At 45.5% G+C, this 6,467-nt stretch overlaps 1 pseudogene; it reads right to left on the reverse strand.

The window, feature by feature from the left end:
- Positions 1–1,562: 1,562 nt before the first annotated feature.
- On the reverse strand, positions 1,563–2,435 carry LOC119815480 (annotated as a pseudogene).
- Between the last annotated feature and the right edge of the window lie 4,032 nt (positions 2,436–6,467).

Consider the following 6,467-nt stretch of genomic DNA (forward strand, 5'->3'; position numbering starts at 1 on the left):
TAATCTACTTAGCTCTTCAAAAGGAATGCAGCATCCTGTTGTCTTGGGGCAGAGCAGGTGCACAGAATGCATGGGACAGGTCCCCGCTGAGAAAGCAGGAGGTGCAGTCTGAACCACCGGAAGCCCCAGTGATCCTATTCCTCCTGCAACATCACCCAGGGAGCAAAGCAGAACCAAGTATTAACAACAGGCTGTGCTGACTTCTGGTCCTCTCCTACTTCTCTAACTACAAATAACTGCTCTGGAAATCGGTCCGCAGACAGGGAGACGGGCTTGAAAGCTGGGAGGAAAAGATGTGCTGGCAGGAGACCTCAGGAGCTGAGAACCAGTGACCTGCTTGGTGCCCTCCTGCCATCCCTTCTCTCCCGTTTACCCCTGGCTCTGGAGGGATTTGCCGTGGGAATCACTAAAAGGCACGGACAAAGTCATCCTAAAAGACATCCTGTTCTCTAGGGCTGAAGTCCACAGAGGGAGGGAAGGCGTGAATAGACCCAGCCAGAGGCTCCAGTCCCCGTTCTTACAGCCCAAGGATCCTTGCAGACAGTCTGGTCAGCCAGCGGCTGTAGCAGTGCCCACCACCACATCTGGTCTATGGTTGGGACATCAGTGGGTAGCCTGTCACTCACAGCAAGCAGCAGGGAGGTCCTCAGTCTTCCTGACTGTGCGCTGGCTTTAGAAAGCTAGGCCCAGCAGCCACTTTCCACCCCAACATGATTCCCAGCAGCAGCATTTGGAAACATGAACCTCACTAAGGAAGCAATAGAAAGCGGCACTCTAAGAAAAATTATAATGAAATAAAAAAGAACTCCTAGGGAAGAGAATCGAGAAACCTGCAGAAAGGCCAGGGTGAAACAGAACAGGAAGACACAGAACAAACCCTAATCCATAAGGAAATGTTAGACTTGGCCCTAATGGGTCAATAATTATCATAAAGGCAAACAGTCTAAATACACCCATTAAAATGTGGATTGGCAGAGTGGATTTTAAAAGATGACCCAACTATATGCTGCTTCCAAGAAGCTCATTTCAAATTCATGGACTTCAGTAACTGACAGCAAAAGAATGGAAAAGGATGCACCATAAAAACATTTTTTTAATGTACACTTGTTTTATTCATAATTTGTTATGTTTGGGGATTACCAAAGCGATTCTAATGATGGTTGAATATAACAAAAGAAAATCTTTTACCTCATCTTAAAATATCCACTGATCCTTCTCATTCAGTACAATTGTCAATGTTAAAAGAACATAGAACAAACATGCACACCATGGCACGGTTTTCATAAACGTCTGTTTCATCATTGGTGGGTAGCACATTTAACAGTTAAATACATTTAGATAAGGTATGGTGATGGCACGACCGTGGCACTGATAACCAGATAACCATCCAGCTAGAAACCAGCCAACAGGAAACTCTCTAAATATTTAAAATACAGCTCTTGTTTAATCACCCTTTGATTTGATCACTTTCTGGGGGGAAGGAGAGGAGCCTGCTGGTCACATGGACATATATTAAGGCCAAATCTTCTGATATCCCTTCTCAGAGGTTTCTTTCAACTGGATTAAGCCTCCAGTTCCAAGGCAAGCCCAAGTTTGTGGCCTTCAGCATTAAAGCTCTTCCCATCTACCAGAGTGGACAGTGTAAGCTTCACACCAGGCCTCAGAGTCTGAGAATAACCCTCTCCAATTGAACCAGTGTTGTTGACCTCTGAAGAATGGAAGCAGGAGGATCCAACGGCAGTGCCAAAATGAGTGCAGTTGGTACCTGATGTCCAAGCAAGGTTTACTGAAGTGTCCAAATCTTCACATACTTTCTGATAAATTGATCCTCCAAATTCTGTCCCATTATTAATATTAGTATGTAGCTGGAAGTCCCCAGTCCTTTAGCCTACTGCAAAGTTATTCCTTGTCAGCTTTGACACTGTCAAAGGTCATCTGGTACCCAGCAAGCCAGCCCTCATAACCAAAGACAGCTGAGCCATGGAAAATCAAAGGTCCAGCAAAACCAAAGTCAACATCACAGCCAAGGTTTATACGCTCCCTCTTGTAAGCAGACTTGATCTTACCACTTTTCTTCCCTGTGTTCGGTGAAAAGGTAGCATCAAATGTCACTTTCAAACCTTGACAAATCTGGTCTTCAGCTGCAATCTCGGTCCCCAGAGTGTTATCGGTGTTCCATTTCTCTGTGAAAGTCAGACCATGCTCACGCCATTTGTTTTTGGTCTCCAAGGTCCCACTAACTTTACTAGTGTCCGGTTAGATGAACCAGATGTTGAAAATTCCACGCCCCTGCACGATTTTCTTTTCACATCCAGCTTTACCAACCCAAAGCCAAATCCTTTATTGAAAATATCTCTGGCAGCTTTGCCAAGGTCAGCATAGGATGGAGGGATACACATTGGCCATGGACATGTTCGTACACAACAGTCCGTCATAGCGAAGCCGCGGGGCAGGGGTGGGGGTGGGGGTGGGGGTGGGGAGCATCTGCGGGTGTCCTGAGGGGCGCTGCCACTCTGCTCACAGTTAAAGCCTCTCTGCTATCTGACGACGATTGCACTGCAGCCACCACGGCTGGAGGGCGAAGTGAAGGAGTCACCATAAAATTGTTTATAAAAGGGGCTGAAGAGATGGCTCAGCAGTTAAGAACACTGGCTACTATTCCAGAGGATTCGAGTCTGATCCCAGCACCCACGTGGCAGCTCACAGCTGTCTGTAACGCCAGTTCCAGGGGATCTGACACCCTCACATAGACACACATGTTGGCAAAACATCAATGTTCCTAAAATAAAAATAGTTTAAAAAATTGTTAATAAAAGGAAGCATGATTGGCTATACTAAATCAAAACATCAAAAAAGGAAAGTTACTGTGGGCAGAGATGGATGTTATTAAATAATAAATAATCCATCAATAAGTGATAACTGTCTTGTGACCCAAACATGACAGGCTCACAGGTATGAAGCAAAAAGTAAATCTTCAAGAAAAAAAAATACAATTCTACAGCTATCATGAGAATGTGATCTCCATGGCCCTCACACTCAGTGCTTCCAGGAACCAGAGACAAAATCAGCAAGAACATAGAATTTGACATCACCAACTGACAGGTATCTAATCCTATCCTAGCACATTCTGTTCAATAGCAGCAGAACACAGAATCTCCAAGGACCCACAAAATACTCAGCAAAGTGGAATACACTGTAGATCACAAAACAGTATTGACAGGGCGGGGAGATGGCTCAGCAAGTAAACACACTTGTCACACAAGCACAAGGGCCAGAATTTGGATTTCCCAGCACATGGTGGCCAACCTGTAATCCCAGAGCACAGGAGGAAGAGATGGGACAAGCTGGCTACACAGACTAGCTGATCTGAAGAATTTAGATCAGCAAGAGATGCTATCCCAGGAAATAAAGCAAAGGACTAGTGAAGAAAACTCCTGATGTCAACCAAGCATCCAAGTGTGAGGATCTGAGTTCCAACCTCTAGTGCCCATGTAAAAAGCCAGGCTGTGTGAGGTGTATGGTGTAGGGTGTGTGTGAGAGAGAATATATGGTGTAGAGTGTGTGTGTGTGAGAGAGAGGAGATGTATAGTGTAGAGTGTGTGTGTGTGTGTGTGTGTGAGAGAGAGAGAGAGAGAGAGAAAGAGAGAGAAAGAGAGAGGAAGAGAGAGAAAGAGATGTATAGTGTAGGGTGTGCGCATGTGAGAGAGAGATGTATAGTGTAGAGAGTGTGTGTGAGAGATGTGTGGTGTGCGTATTGTGAGAGAGAGATGCATGGTGTGTGTGGAGTCGTGTGTGTATAAGTGTGTAAAATGTGGTGTTTGTGTGTGTGTGTGTGTGTGTGTTACTAGAGAATACAATCAGGCAGATCTGGAACTTGCCAACCAGCCAGCCTAGCCAATCAGTGAGCCCAGGTTTGGTGAGAGACTCTGGAAGAAGAAAAAGGAGGAGGAGGAGGAGGAGGAAGAAGAAGAAGGAACAGTGGAGAACAACCGTGACAGACACCTGTCATCTGCTCTTTGCCTCCACAGACATGCATGAACACCCACACACATGCATGAACACCCACGTAGACATGTGCACAAACACCCACGTAGACATGTGCACACACACCCACGTAGACATGTGCACACAAAACATACAATGAATATGCGTCTGAAAAAGCGAAATGGAGCCCGAGTTAAGAATGTACGGATCTCTTAAAAGATCAAATGAAACAATACACATAAAACACTTTGAGTACTCTGATAATAACAACAACAAAAATAATGAAAACAGTAATGGCCGTGACTTATTGAATATTCTCTGCTGCCCTCACCGAGGAAGTTTTACTTAACCCACGTGAGCGCAGCTTGCACTGGTTTCCTGCAGTGCTCCTTAGCTATGGCTTTCTTTTCCATGGTCTCAGTCACCATGGTCAATTGTGACCCAAAAATCTTAGATGTAAAATTCCAGAAATAAAACTTAAATTATGCACAGTTCTAAGCAGCATTATGACTTCTCGGCTCTGCCTCTTCCTCCTGGGCTGTGAATTATCTTTTGTCCACGTATCCACACTGTATAGGCTGCATGCCCATGAGTAATTTAGTAGCTTCTACGTTGACAGTCATAATATTGCAACACTTGTATTCAGAGGCATATATTCTATGTAATAATATCCCCCAAAGAACAATAGTAGTGAAGATGGCAGTTTATTTACACTATATTGATACAAATGTTTTCTTTTGTTATTGATTGTTGTTATGGTCTTACTATGCCTAATTTATAAATTAAACTTTATCAGACTTGTTGTGTATTGGGGGAAAAAAGCATGTGACATAATCAGTACTACCCATGGTTTTAAGCATCCACTGGAGGCCTTAGAATGTATCTCTTATGGATAAAGGGGGCGCTACCGTACGTAGATTGGCTATAAAGGCCAGAGAAGTAATGCGTCTAAACACACAGCTTACAGAACAACAGAGTCCCAGCCACGGGCTCCCATGGTCACACTGTGTTCTCATGCCCTCCAAAGACAGTGAACTAGTGAGAGAAGACTCCCTTGGCTTGGGCATCCCTTCCGCAGATGGGTACAGCTTTAGCAGGTGGATGGAGGGAGTCAACTTGGCCTCCTAGTCAGAGCCTCCATACCAGCAAGCTCCCTAGGAAAGCAGGTTCCCTTTGGCAGGGCCACGGTTGGGATGCTCATAGGAACAGGAACAGCTGTTTCCTGGAAGGAGCAGTTGGAGAGAATGAAGAAAAACACCGTGCGTCCAGGTCTAACAATGGCCCCGTTATTTCTGACAGAGCTTCGGCCGTGATGGAAGTCTTTCTTTCAGGTGCAGAAAAGGAAAGCGTGGCTGTGCGTCACTGCCTTAAAATAGGCGGGGGTCAGGCAGGCAGCTTGCAGGTGACGTGTGAGGAGTTTCTCAGTTGGTATTTCCTATATTTCCTGTTTTGGATGTAGGTTTCTGTCTTTCTTTCCAGAAATGGTGTGTGTGTGTGTTCATAAAGTTTGTGTACCAGGTTTCCCCTCATCCCCGTCTGTGTTCTTTCCATCACTAGTTTACCAGCTGTTCATTACGGTGGCAGGAACCCATAGAAACTCAGGCAGCTCTGTTGTTTTCTCCTTAGCTCTTCCCTGCAGGCTCCTAAAGCTTTGACACACCTGCAGCGCAGTACTCCTGCATTGGAGCTGTCCATGGGAAGGGACAGCTCAGGTCCTAAGCAGACTGTAGTTTTATTTGCTGTACAGTACAGCTTTCTTTAAGTCAGTACATTGGATCTGAGATTGGCATTTTGCTAAATTCCTTCACTTCAAGTGTTTTTGTGATGGGCCAGCAAGGTGGTCCAGTGTGTTAAAAGGCTCGCCACGAGGGCCTGATGATTTGAGATTGATCCCTGGATCTCACCGGGTAAGGAGAGAAGGGCAGCCATGGTGTCTGTGCGTCCGTTCACACACACTCTTTCACTGAGTAATAAGTACAATAAAATAAATGTGGATTTAAATGAGAATGACTTTGTGGGGCTGGAGAATGACTCAGCAGTTACTGGCACTTTCTACTCATGCTGAAGCCCAGAGGTTGGCTCCCAGCACCCACATCAGAAGGCTCACAACTGCCTGCCACTTCAGCTCCCTGGCATTCCCTTTTAGCCTCCTTGGGTACCCACACGCATGGCTAGTGTATGCATACATGTGTGTGCACACACACACACCTAGCCTTAAACATAAATCTTTTAAGAGCTGCTTGACGAAAGGGCTTCTAGTTCAGACAAGCTAATGTAGGTCTGTCTTCTCTCCTCCCAGCCAAGGGCAAGAATGGACTCTGAGAAATACGCAAAAGACATCAGCAAAAGAACTCTGAAAAAAGGAGGGAGGGATTAGTTAGGGATCCTAGGATCAGAGGTACAGCATGGCAGCCGTGTGCCTTACCACCACAACGAAGGCAACCTAGGCCTGGCACTTCCCAAAGCCAACCAACAAGGATTTA

The sequence above is a fragment of the Arvicola amphibius genome, chromosome 5 (assembly GCF_903992535.2).
Source record: "Arvicola amphibius chromosome 5, mArvAmp1.2, whole genome shotgun sequence".
In the NCBI taxonomy this organism is placed as follows: Eukaryota; Metazoa; Chordata; class Mammalia; order Rodentia; family Cricetidae; genus Arvicola; species Arvicola amphibius.